The following is a 14,116-nucleotide window of genomic DNA, read 5'->3' as shown; positions in this document are numbered from 1 at the left end:
TATATATTTAGTAATCTGCCCAGCATCCATCTAGACTCCAATCCTATACCTATTGAGGATCAAATCCACTATGGGCATACGAGCAGAGGACTTCCATAAACTGGAGAAACTTTTCGTATACTTAGCTACATATTACTGTGGTAAAATCATGCTAGTTCCCATCTCCAGGGAAGAAAGAAGAGTTTCAGTTTGTTTCAGTAACTGTGGCATTGTATGTCCGAAGTGTGCAAAGTGAGCAGACTAAATGCATATTGGGCATGAGATCTCAGCCAAAACTAGAGGATGTCAAAGGTAGATACACTGAGAGTTGTAGCATGTATGTAGGGTTGAAAGGGTACAACCCACCTAAAGCTTATTCCGTTTTGAAAGATTTGAGAGTCTTTATACTCTAAAGTAGGGGATACTTCTTGAACCAGCAGTCACTCTAAATATGAAATGAAATTTAAGTGTGATCACAACACATGGAGTATCTCACTCAAAATTGTATGGAGGAGGTGGAAGAATGTAGTCTCTGGGACCCCGTATGAAGAGTAAAATCCAAAATATTTGTGGGAAGGAAATAGTCTGTGATAGATTGGAATGAAGGATGTAATGGGCATCAGCATGCACTGGTTGGCTTTGGAGCTCGGTGGGTATGACTGTTAGAGCAGATACACTGGATCTTTAGCCAATACCAGGAGTGTGTAGATGGGGTAGGTTAGGAGATGGGGGATACAGGTGCTGGCTGGCTGGGAGTATGCATTGGCTGTGGAATCTTCATTCTGAATTTCCCATCTTATGAACTTTTATGTTTTTAGCAACAGATTTTTACTGGACCTGTTGTCAGTGAAGGTCACTGTGGCCTGAACTGTACAAATTTAGACAGGGGTATTTCTATTTTGTGTGTTCTATTCACTTTGGTTCATTAGTGGTGCAGAGAAGGTTATTGCTTTGTATCCATCTCAACCCACTTAGAGTTGATGCTTTGCTTTTCAGCTAGGTAATTTGAGCTGGGGAAACAAGCTGGGAGAAACAAGCAGGGAGAACTGGAAGTCCTGGCACAATCAAGGAATTATGATGTGATTGGAATAACAGAGACTTGGTGGGATAACTCATATGACTGGAGTACTGTCATGGATGGATATAAACTGTTCAGGAAGGACAGGCAGAGCAGAAAAGGTGAGGGAGTTGCATTATATGTAAGAGAGCAGTATGACATTTCAGAGCTCCGATATGAAACTGCAGAAAAACCTGAGTGTCTCTGGATTAAGTTTAGAAGTGTAAGCAACAAGGGTGATGTCGTGGTGAGAGTCTGCTATAGACCGCCAGACCAGGGAGATGAGGCGGATGACGCTTTCTTCCGGCAACTAACAGAAGTTACTAGATCACAGGCTCTTCTTCTAATGGGAGACTTCAATCACCCTGATATCTGCTGGGAGAGCAATATAGTGGTGCACAGAAAATCCAGGAAGTTTTTGGAAAGTGTAGGGGACAATTTCTTGGTGCAAGTGCTGGAGGGACCAACTAGGGGCAGAGGTCTTCTTGACAAACTGGGAAGAATTAGTAGGGGAAGCAAAAGTGGATGGGAACTTGGGAGACAGTGACCATGAGATGGTCAAATTCAGGATCCTGACACAAGGAAGAAAGGAGAGCAGCAGAATACGGTTCCTGCACTTCAGAAAACAGACTTTGACTCCCTCAGGAAACTAATGGGCAGGATCCCCTGGGAGAATAACACGAGGGGCAAAGGAGTCCAGGAGAGCTGACTGTATAGTAAAGAATCCTTATTGAGGTTGCAGGAACCAAACATCCTGATGTGTAGAAAGAATAGTAAATATGGCAGGCGACCAGCTTGGCGTAACAGTGAAATCCTTGCTGATCTTAAACACAGAAGCTTACAAGAAGTGGAAGATTGGACAAATAACCAGGGAGAAGTATAAAACTATTGCTCAAGCATGGAGGAGTGAAATCAGGAAGGCCAAATTACACTTGGAGTTGCAGCTAGCAAGAATGTTAAGAGTAACAAGAAGAGTTTCTTCAGGTATGTTAGTGACAAAAAGAAAGTCAAGGAAAGTGTGGGCCCCTTACTGAATGAGGGAGGCAATATAGTGACAGAGGATGTGGAAAAAGCTAATGTACTCAATGCTTTTTTTGCCTCTATCTTCACAAACAAGATCAACTCCCAAATTGCTGCACTGGGCAGCGCAGCAGAGGGTGGAGTTGACCAGCCCTTTGTGGAAAAAGAAGTGGCTCAGGACTATTTAGAAAAGCTGGATGACCACAATTCCATGGGGCCAGATGCGCTGCTTCCGAGGGTGCTAAAGGAGTCAGCGGAGGTGATTGCAGAACTATTGGCCATTATCTTTGAAAACTTATGGCGATCTGGGGAGGTCTCGGATGACTGGGAAAAAGCTAATGTAGTGCCCATCTTTAAAAAAAGGGAAGGAGGAGGATCTGGGGAACTACAGGCCAGTCAGCCTGACCTCAGTCCCTGGAAAAATCATGGAACAGGTCCTCAAGGAATCAATTCTGAAGCACTTAGAGGAGAGGAAAGTGATCAGGAACAGTCAGCATGGATTCACCAAGGGCAAGTCATGCCTGACTAACCTAATTTCCTTTTCTGATGAGATAACTGGTTCTGTGGAAGAGGGGAAAGCAGTGGATGTGTTATTCCTTGACTTTAGCAAAGCTTTTGATACAGTCCCCCACAGTATTCTTGCCGGCAAGTTAAAGAGGTATGGGCTGGGTGAATGGACTATAAGGTGGATAGAAAGCTGGCTAGGATGTCGGGCTCAACGAGTAGTGATCAATAACTCCATGTCTAGTTGGCAGCTGGTATCAAGCGAAGTGCCCCAAGGGTCGGTCCTGGGGCCAGTTTTGTTCAATAGCTTAATTAATGATCCAGAGGATGGTATGGACTGCACCCTCAGCAAGTTTGCAGATAAACTAGGAGGAGTGGTAGGGTAGGGGAGGGATAGTATAGGAGTGGTAGTGGTAGGGTAGAGATAGGATACAGAGAGACCTAGACAAATTAGAGGATTGGGCAAAAAGAAATCTGATGGGGTTCAACAAGGACAAGTGCAGAGTCCTGTACTTGGGACGGAAGAATCCCATGAACTGCTACAGACTAGGGACTGAATGGCTAGGCAGCAGTTCTGCAGAAGAGGACTTAGGAGTTACAGTGGATGAGAAGCTGGATATGAGTCAACAGTGTGCCCTAGCTGCCAAGAAGGCTAATGGCATTTTGGGCTGTATAAGTAGGGGCATTGCCAGCAGATCGAGGGATGTGATCATTCCCCTCTTTTGACATTGGTGAGGCCTCATCTGGAGTACTGTGGCCAGTTTAGAGCCCTACACTACAAGAAGGATGTGGAAAAATTGGAAAGAGTCCAGCGAAGGGCAACAAAATGATTGGAGGCTAGAGCACATGACTTGTGAGGAGAGACTGAGGGAACTGGGATTGTTTAGTCTGCAGAAGAGAAGAATGAGGGGGGATTTGATAGCTGCTTTCAACTACCTGAAAGGGAGTTCCAAAGAGGATGGATCTAGACTGTTCTCAGGGGTAGCAGGTGACAGAACAAGGAGTAATGGTCTCGAGTTGCAGTGGGGGAGATTGAGGTTGGATATTAGGAAAAAGATTTTCACTAGAAGGGTGGTGAAGCATTGGAGTGGGTTACCTAAGGAAGTGGTAGAATTTCCTTTCTTAGAGGTTTTTGAGGTCAGGCTTGACAAAGCCCTGGCTGGGATGATTTAGTTGGGGATTGGTCCTGCCTTGAGCAGGGGGTTGGACTAGATGACCTCCCTATGATTCTGTGATAATGGAATGCAAAATTTGCCTCAGCAAGCAGCAAACACTAATTAGTGACTTGTATGCATGCAAGAAAAAAGAGGTAGAGGTCTGAGTACTTTACATTGCGGTTGAGTTGTAGCTGTTAAAGTAATTACCTCACACTGTTGCATGATTACTTAAGCCATTCCAAAAGCTTTCTCTTTCTCAGTTATGTTTTTTTTTCACCCTTTATGTAAGGCTGCTGTGGGGTGAATGACGCTGGCTATGGCTGGATGATGAGTGTACCAGTAACCTGATAAGAGCCTTTTTTTTTTTTTAACTTTAGTTCCCTATTCAGGCCCAAGGAGTAATTTCTGTGGTTTTGGACAAGATGCTGCCACAGGACGTTCATGCCTTGGCTCCCATGAATCCTAATCCTGTTTTTGGAGTCAAAATCTTTTCAGCCCTCGGTCCCAGGGTGCTCTGGTTCACGGCTTTTGCAATCAATCCCTCACTCTTTCACAGAGAAAATGTACCCATAAATGGAAGGTGAGTACTACTCCCACAATGCTGCGGTTAAGTGAACTGTGTACATATTTGATAGACAACATAGAGTAAATATCAACACATGCAGTGGAGGTGTCTTTCCGACTCATTGCTCCTTAAAAGGTAACATAGTTTTGAACTGAGAATTGCCCTCTCTCTCCCCCCATCCTCACCACTTGTCTCAGTTTGCTTCTCCGTCTAAACCCAGGACAGCCCTTTCCTGAGTGTTTGCACTGCTTCCTGGCTTGCCACCTTGCTTGCTCATTTGTTACCCTCAGCAGTCTTTGTGTGCTGGGCAATCGATGTGTATTGCACAAAGTCTGCTTAAACCATGCTAGCAAAACAAGAACATTCAGAAGCCAGCATTGTGAGTTCTTGCACTAATAAAGGGGTCAGATGTTCTGTTCTGTTCTGTGAGGATGTAAGGGTATGTCTACACTATGAAATTATGTCGATTTTATAGAAGTCGATTTTTTATACAATTGATTGTGTGTGTCCCTACTAAGCACATTAAGTCGGTGAGTGCATCTGGAGTACCGAGGCTAGCATCGACTTTTGGAGCATTGCATTGTGGCTAGCTATCCCACAGTTCCTGCAGTCTCTGCCACCCATTGAAATTCTGGGTTGAGCTCCCAGTGCCTGATGGGGCAAAAACATTGTTGCGGGTGGTTTTGGGTACATGTCATCAGCCCCCCTCCTCCAACTCTCTTCCCCCCTGTGAAAGCAATGGCAGACAATTGTTTCGCAGACGCCATACCACGGCAAGCATGCAGCCCTCTGAGCTCAGCTGCCACTGTGGTGTCCTGGGTGCTGCTGGCAGCAGACGGTGCAGTAGGACTGCAAACTGTCATCATCAAACAACGCTTCCGCTGCCACCCTGCTCTCCTGCAGACGCCATACCACAGCAAGCATGGAGCCCGCTCAGATCACTGTGGCAGTTATGAGCACTGTAAATACCATGCACATTATCCTGCAGTATATGCAGCACCAGAAACTTCAAAAGCAGGTGAGGAGGCGACGGCAGTGTGGTGATGAGAGTGATGAGGACATGGACACAGACTTTTCTCAAAGCACGGGCCCTGGCAATTTGACATCGTGGTGGTAATGGGGAAGGTTCATGCCATGGAATGCTGATTCTGGGCCTGGGAAACAAGCACAGACTGGTGGACTGCATAGTGCTGCAGATCTGGGATGATTCCCAGTGGCTGTAAAACTTTCGCACGCATAAGGGCACTTTCATGGAACTTTGTGACTTGCTTTCCCCTGCCTTGAAGCACAAGAATACCAAGATGAGAGCAGCCCTCACAGTTCACAAGTGAGTGGCGATAGCCCTCTGGAAGCTTGCAACACCAGACAGCTATCGGTCAGTCGGGAGTCAATTTGGAGTAGGCAAATCTGCTGTGAGGGCGCTGTGATCCAAGTAGCCAACACGATCACTGACCTGCTGCTATCAATGGTAATAACTCTGGGAAATGTGCAGTTCATAGTGAATGGCTTTGCTAGAATGGGATTCCCTAACTGTGGTGAGGTGATAGACGGAACGCATATCCCTATCTTGGGACCAGAGCACCAAGGCAGCCAGTACATAAACTGAAAGGGGTACTTTTCAATGGTGCTGCAATTACTAGTGAATAACAAGGGAGGTTTCACCAACATCAACGTGGGATGGCTGGGAAAGGTACATGACACTTGCATCTTTAGGAACTCTGGTCTGTGTGAACGGTTACAGCAAGGGACTTACTTTCCAGACCAGAAAATAATCGTTGAGGATGTTGAAATGCCTATAGTTATCCTTGGGGACTCAGCCTGCCCCTTAATGCCATGGCTCATGAAGCCATACACAGGTACCCTGGACAGTAATCCGGAGCTGTTAAGCTATAGGCTGAGCAAGTGCAGAATGGAGGTAGGTTGTGCATTTGGACGTTTAAAAGCACGCTGGTGCAGTTTACTGACTTGGTTAGACCTCAGCAAAACCAATATTCCCATCGTTATTACTGCTTGCTGTGTGCTCCACAATATCTGTGAGAGTAAGGGGGAGACGTTTATGGTGGGGTGAGAGGTTGAGGCAAATCACCTGGCCACTGACTACATGCAGCCAGACACAGCAGGGCGTGCTATGCATCAGAGAAGCTTTGAAAACCAGTTTCATGACTGGCCAGGCTACGGTGTGAAAGTTCTGTTTGTTTCTCCTTGATGAAAACCTGCCCCCTTGGTTCACTGTACTTCCCAGTAAGCCAACCACCCTCCTTTACCCGCCCCCCTTTGATCACCGCTTGTATAGGCAATAAAGTCATTGTTGTTTCAAATTCATGCATTCTTTATTAATTCATCACACAAATGGGGGGATAACTGCCCCAGTAGCCTGGGAGTGGTGGGGGAGGAGAGAAGGACAAGGCCACACTGCACTTCAAAACTTATTGAATGCCAGCTTTCTGTTGCTTGGGCAGTCCTTTGGGGTGGAGTGGTTGAGTGGAGGCCCCCCACCACATTCTTGGGCATCTGGGTGAGGAGGCTATGGAACTTGGGGAGGAGGGCAGGTGGTTACATAGGGGATGCAGTGGCAGTATGTGCTCCTGCTGCCTTTCCTGCACCTCAACCATATGCTGGAGCATATCAGTTTGATCCTCCAGTAGCCGCAGCATTGCTTCCTGCCTCCTCTCATCATGCTGACGCCACTTATTGTCTTTATCCTGCCACCCCTCCTCTTGCTCCTGCCATCTGTCCTCTCGCACGTCCCTCCTGTCCTCGTGTTCATTTTGTGCTTTCCTGCACTCTGACATTATCTGCCTCCATGCATTCTGCTAGGCTCTTTCAGTGCAGGAGGACTGCATGAGTTCAGAGAACATTTCATCGCGAGTGCATTTTTTTTGCCTTCTAATTTTTGCTAGCCTCTGGAATGGAGATGATAGGGGGAGCGTTGAAACATTTGGAGCTGCGGGAGAAAAGAAGGAAGAGTAGTATTTAAAAAGACACATTTTAGAGAACAATGGGTAGACTCTTTCACAGTGAACCAAACTGTTAACATTACATAGCCTCTTATATTGAGGGCCTGCCGGTTTGATATGAGAGATCACACACACAGGGCTGATGCACAACAGAATTCGGCTTGCAGGAAGACATGGTAAGCCACAGTCTTTTGGCTTCTTTAACCTTCATAACATGTGGGAATGGTTTCAAACAGCAGCGCTCCCATTTCCCATACCGAGCACCTGTTGAGTTGGCCATTTAAACGGAGTGGCTGTGGTTTTCGGGTTAACGTGCAGCACAAACCGAACTAACCCACCCCCTAATTCTCTGGGATGATCGCTTCACCCCCCGCCCCTACTGCGTGGCTAACAGCGGGGATGATTTCTGTTCAGCCACAGGCAAACAGCCCAGCAGGAACGGCCACCTCTGAATGTCCCCTTAAGAAAATTCCCCTATTTCAACCAGGTGACCATGAATGATATCACTCTCCCGAGGATAACAATGAGAGATAAAGAATGGATGTTGCTTGAATGCCAGCAAACCCCGGGACCATACCCTGCCATGCTTTATTATGAAATGATTCCAGACTACGTGCTACTGGCCTGGCGTGGTCGAGTGTCCTACCATGGAGGACTGAATAAGGCTGCCCTCCCCAGAAACCTTTTACAAAGGCTTTGGGAGTACATCCAGGAGAGCTTCATTGAGATGTCCCTGGAGGATTTCCACTCCATCCCCAGACACGTTAACACAGTTTTCTAGTAGCTGTACTGGCCGTGAATGTATCCCAAGTCTTCAGGGCAAATTAATCATTAAGCACGCTTGCTTTTAAACCGTGTATTGTATTTACAAAGGTACACTCACCAGAGGTCCCTTCTCTGCCTTCAGAGTCCGGGAGCCCGCCGGGAGGGTACAGGCTCCAGGGTGATAAACAGATCCTGGCTGTTGGGGAAAACGGTTTATCTGCTTGCTTGCTGTGCACTGTCTTCAACCTCCTCCTCCTCATCTTCCTCATCCCCAAAATCTGCATCCCTGTTGCGTGAGATTCCATTGACGGAGTGCACGCACAGGGATGGGGTAGTTGTAGAGGCACCCCCTAGAAGCTCATCATAGAAGTGGCATGTCTGGGGCTCTGACCCGGAGCAGCCGTTTGCCTCTGGTTCTTTGGTAGACTTGCCTGAGCTCCTTAAGTTTCACGCCTCACTGCTGCGGGTCCCTGTTATAGCCTCTGTCTTTCATGCCCTTGGAGATTTTTTCAAATATTTGGGCATTTCATCTTTTGGAATGGAGTTCTGATAGCATGGATTCCTTTCCCCATACAGCGATCATATGCAGTACCTCCCAGTTGGTCCATGTTGGAGCTCTTTTGCAATTCTGGGACTCCATGGTCACCTCCGCTGATGAGATCTGCACGGTCACCTCTGAGCTCACCATGCTGGCCAGATAGGAAATGAAATTCAAAAGTTCGGAGGGCTTTTCCTGTCTACTTGGCCAGTGCATCTGAGTTGAGAGTACTGTCCAGAGCGGACACAATGGAGCACTCTAGAATAGCTCCCAGAGGCCAATACTGTCGAATTGTGTCCACACTACCCCAAATTCGACCCAGCAAGGTTGATTTCAGCGCTAATCTCCTTGTCAGGGAGGAGTACAGAAATCAATTTTAAGAGCCCTTTAAGTCGACAAAAATGTCTTCATCATGTGGACGGGTGCAGAGTTAAATCGATGTAATGCTGCTAAACTCGACCTAAACTCATATTGTAGACCAGGGCTAAGTGTTAGCAGGGATGTGATGCTGCATGGAGGTGGTGTGGTGTATGGAGGTGGTGATATCAGTGTTAGTGCTGGTGCAATGGAGGCTGATGTATGGCATTCATGCACACAATCTATATATTTTATGCTCTTTATTTCTGGTCCATTAAGTTGTTTAAATTAGGCTGAGGGAAAATGCCAAAAAGAATTAAGAGGAAACAGCATATGTTCTAGACTGAAGGAATACCCGTAGTTTTTAATCTGAAATCCTGGCAACACTTTTGCACTAGTTTTGTCAGAAAATATCTTATTCAATTACAGCTATTGATTCTTGTTAGTCTTCGAGTGTTTTTTTTAAAAAGGCCATCAGTTTGGGGTCCATACAGCATATTTACTGTTTGGTACCTGATGAACAAACCCATTCTGCATGATTATATAATACTAAGATGCTGTTGTGTGAGCATGAGGAATGTCTCTTGGGGGAGGAGACCCAGAGTAGAGGAGGTAGGAAGTGCTCACTCTCTGGGAAGCAGCCTGAAAGGAGGCTTAGGGCTGGTCCACACTACGGGGGGGAAATCGATCTTAGATACGCAACTTCAGCTACGTGAATAACGTAGCTGAAGTCGAATATCTAAGATCGGATTACTCACCCGTCCACACTGCGCGGGATCGATGTTCGCGGCTCTCCCTGTCGATTCCGGAACTCCGTTGGGGTTGATGGAGTTCCGGAATCGATATAAGCGCGCTCGGGGATCGATATATCGCGTCTAGATTAGACGCGATATATCGATCCCCGAGCAATCGATTTTAACCCGCCAATACGGCGAGTAGTCTGGACGTGGCCTGAGAAGCAGGAAGCAGATCCAAGCAAGCAAGCTACTCTAGGCCTGGAAGCCTGCCTGGAAATGAGGGCCCTGAGGAGCTATAGCCTGCCTGAGCCTAGGCCTGTCACTTCTGAGGTGAAAAAACCAGAGAATCTTGATCCCATAAAATTGGATAGCTGGTGTTATGTCATGAGCACTTTTGCAGTTTTCTCAGGGCAGCTACCTCAAAAAAAAAAAGGATGATTATGGGGAAAGCTGAACAGGTGGCAGCCCTGAATCCCTGAGTTAGAGGAGGAGTGTGCCAGTTCCTGGACAGTGAGATTGTTGCAAGGACTTTGATAAAGGACTCTGTAGCCCCAGAAGGGGAAGAAGTCTCTAGAATGGTCTGGTTGGAGGGCCAGGATATTCCTATGGCTAGAGGAAGCCATAGGACGGGAGGGTGGGTGGGTGGTGGGAACTGAGGCACGGCTGCCACAATGCCACATCTGGCTACAATGCTATGTTTTGGGGCAGCAACTTTGCCACAAACATCAAATTGGTTTTAACTATGCCTAAACTGAATGTCGTGGAAACAAACCTTTTATTGTGCATGAAATATCCATAACTCTGTTTAGCATAATAATGGAAAGAATGCTAATGTCTTGTATTAATCTTTTGCATTTAATGGAACCCCACATTTTTAGCAGGAATAGTTTTAAGAAATATCAGGTATGATGCATTTGGCACACTGCATGTGCACTGTGTAAAACAAAATAGTAGTTTTGATGAAAACGAGTTGTAATAGTGGATCAAAAATATCCCCACTTTTTATAACTAAGCAGACATCCAGTAAATGCAAACACTGTTTATAAAAAAAAGTAGTCATTTTATTACCTTAAAGTATGATTTTTTAAAAAAGACAACACCTCTTCCCTTCCACAAACTTTAGAATATTAGAGATAATTTGCATTGCATCCACTCCAACATCTAATAAGCTATTTTGATGAGAAGACTCAGTGCCACAGCATTGCCTCGTCTTCGTGTGCTTAATTGGAGTAGAAATTTTAATTAATTAGCACTCTGAGCCTGATCGGTGTATTAAAGATGAAGACCACTATTGGCCACGTTGGCCTTTGATTTGTATCAGATTTGGGTTGTGTGCTGGGTTTGGCCATCTCTGAGCTAAGCAGTTGCTGGCTACAGGAGAGACTGTATTATGCTTTGAATGTGATACCATCCCAGTGAGATGCCTCAGGAGCCCTTTGAACTTAAAAGCAAGCTTGTTACACAGAGCATTTGAAAATAAGTTATTGTTCGTCAAGATGAAAGAATAAGTGGCCTGTTCTCTTCATCCAAAGGAGTGTTGAAGCTTTCTGAGCAGTACCTTTAACTAAACAATTCTTCATTAGCAGTCAAAAAACAGTTATAAATGGCTAAAATATGAAATAAACAGCTTCAATAGTCAGTGTATTTGTTCCAAATAAACCCTTTCGGGAACTACTCCGGTGTCTGGAAGCACTGAGAGTGTCGAAGTCAGAGCAAGCTTCGTTTATACATTTTTTAAAAACAATCATCAAAAAGATACCAGCCATGCCAGTGCTCAAAACAAATATTTGGGGGGTGTCCAAATATCTGCTATAATAGCTAGGTATCTGGAATTTTAAAAGTCTGTAGTGTGGTGATGAAATCATTTAGTTTTATTATATCGGCTGTAAAGACAAGTCTCTCACTTCGGCATTGCAGTCGCCTCTTGGAAGGTGGTGACTGTTGTCAGTTAAGCAGTGATGTTGTTGAAGTGGGGATGTGAGTAAAGACTTGTCTACACTTAAACTGCAGCACTGATGCAGCTGTGCCGCTGTAGTGCTTCAGTGAAGATGGTACTTATGCTGAGAGGAAGGGTTCTCCCATTGGCATAGGTACTCCACATCTCCGAGAGGCAGTAGCTGTGCCGATGGGTGAAGCCCTATCGACATAGCGCTGTCTACACTGGGAATTAGGTTGGTGTAATTGCGTCACCGAGGGGTGTGGATTTTCTCCAAGAAAGGCCAGAGATCTAAATGAGAACTAACCATATAACATAACTTTCTACAATAAAGTTGAGCAGCAGTTGTAGCACTTGTTCATAGTGGGAGTGGGGTGGGGAATGTTATTTCCCAGCAGAAATGAAACCTGGTGTTTAGCTGAAATGAATAGGGGGTGGGTGGGTTCCAAGTCCTAGCCATTGGATGTATCTAGTAAGTATATTAAAAAACACAGTAATACAATAAAATCTATTGGTACAACACAACACTTTTTCAATAAGTAATTAATTCCCCCTTTAGACACAATTTTCAAAGTGTGCAACGATACCAGCACTAATCCTTTCTTCTTAGAGTGAGTCTTCAACAACTTTTGTTTGCGGGGCCCCCAGATACTTTAAGCCAGTTTACCTAGAGAAAGCAGCTTTCTCTGAATCAGCAAACCGAATGCCTCCATTCCTGTGCTTTGAAATGTAGGTATAGTGTGGGTGTGTGCTGTAAGACCAGTATATGGTTGGCAATATCCTTTACAGCCAGCGAAGCTAATCAAGGGTGATGACTTGGTATTTCAGCAGTGGTACTTGGCGGAAACTCAGAAGGGAAATCTGTGACTTTGGGGAAGGAAATGACCACTTTCCTTACTCTAAAAACCTCCTTTAACATCTTTGAGCTGTGTACAATGTGATCATTATTGGAGTTGGTGACCAGAGCGAGGAAGGAACAATGAGGATTTGACTAGCCTGCTTAGCAATTCTGCACTGTTTACTGATTGTTGACAGAGATTTATTCCAATTCCCTTCCTCTTGATCTTGTGTCACTTTACTCTTTCTCAGATTGGCTACTGTTTGGAGGTTACCCAGGTCTCCCTTCCTTTGTTTGATTTCTTCTGACAATTTTTTTTTAAAAAAACAAAACAACTAAAAAACTTGAAGTGCTTAACTTGTTTTGACAAGTTCTTTCTTGGCCCAAGGGGAAGCAACCAGTGATCTTAATCTTCGCAGTTAATTGGCCAGGGTAACTTAAATGGAAAAGATAAAAGACTATAGAAGGCCGCAGCTTTTATATCAATCTGCTAAATACTTTTTGACCCCTGTATAATAATAAATGAAATACAGTATGGCTGTCTTAGAGGTATTTTCTGCAATTGAAGTGATGAAGACATTTCACTAGAACATCTGGCATTCATTGTATTCCCTAAAGAAATGAGGGGGTAGGAGGGAGAGAAATTCTGGCCAAATGACTTCTGTATCATTTTCTGCCTTTCATATTGCCATAGGAGTATAAAAAAGACCTTTTCTGTACTAAAAGTGAGTCCTTGTGAAGTGAGAGCAATGGCATTGTGTATTCTTAAACTGAAGAAAATAAATTTGCATGCTTAATAAGAAAATCTAAGTTTTTATATGAAAATCTTCAATCATCTCTTGCATAAATGGCAAGAATTCTTCAGATTGTGCTTCTGTTTACAGTTTGTGGCATTAGCCTAGGAGGACACTTTTGAAGTAAGTTTGTGAATTTGCTCCTCCCTGCATGCATTAAAACTATGACTTGTGGTGTGCAAATGGTATGTGAGTGGATTTTAACAGCACAGGTGTCACTTTGACTCTTCTTAAAAGTAGGCTCACAAATTATGTGCCAGGTGTATAAACTCACTATTTGGAACCTGCCTTTCCTACTTTTCATATTGCTTTTTATCAGCCTATTGTTGATATAATTTGTATTGTGTCAAAGTTTTCCCCCCTATATTAGATTTTCAGACTAGCTATTACAAACTGACCTTAATTTGCCTATTAAATCAGCACATTGAAGATGCTTGTGGTATTCTGATGTGGTGCAGCATTGTCAAGTACTGCAGTAAGCTCTTAACATAGAATTTATTTTGAGAACTGAAGGACCCATCTCTCTGCCTCACCTAATTATTCCTGTGCCCCCCTTAACTCCTGTATATTGATTTCAATTAACATGACTGACATCCACTGTTGATGGTAAAGCTAATCACCTAGAGGATCAATCCCCTGTTGTGAATTCATTTCCTCCTTACAGTCTTTCCACTTAGAGTTTAGCACTTAAATAGACTAATACAGATACAACACAGACAGGCATAATTTACACTTTCTAGACAACAAGTCCAATGCATCAGAAAATAAAATAACACATTGAAAATGTGTTCCCTTGAGAAACTTGAAGAAAACATTGTTTCCACTCTGGCTTGAATATTGACTACTGGGGAAAACCATCACACACTGTTAAACTCAAGTGGATGTGTTATCAAGTTACTTAATAACTAGGGC

At 44.5% G+C, this 14,116-nt stretch overlaps 1 protein-coding gene across 1 annotated transcript in view; it reads left to right on the top strand.

Moving 5' to 3' along the window:
* SLIT3 (slit guidance ligand 3) overlaps positions 1 to 14,116 on the top strand; it is an 811,508-nt gene that overhangs the window by 210,567 nt on the left and 586,825 nt on the right. The gene's annotated exons all lie outside the window — the stretch shown is intronic.

Source organism: Gopherus evgoodei, chromosome 8 (assembly GCF_007399415.2).
Source record: "Gopherus evgoodei ecotype Sinaloan lineage chromosome 8, rGopEvg1_v1.p, whole genome shotgun sequence".
Taxonomy (NCBI): Eukaryota; Metazoa; Chordata; order Testudines; family Testudinidae; genus Gopherus; species Gopherus evgoodei.
This window is presented reverse-complemented; position numbering and strand designations above follow the sequence as displayed.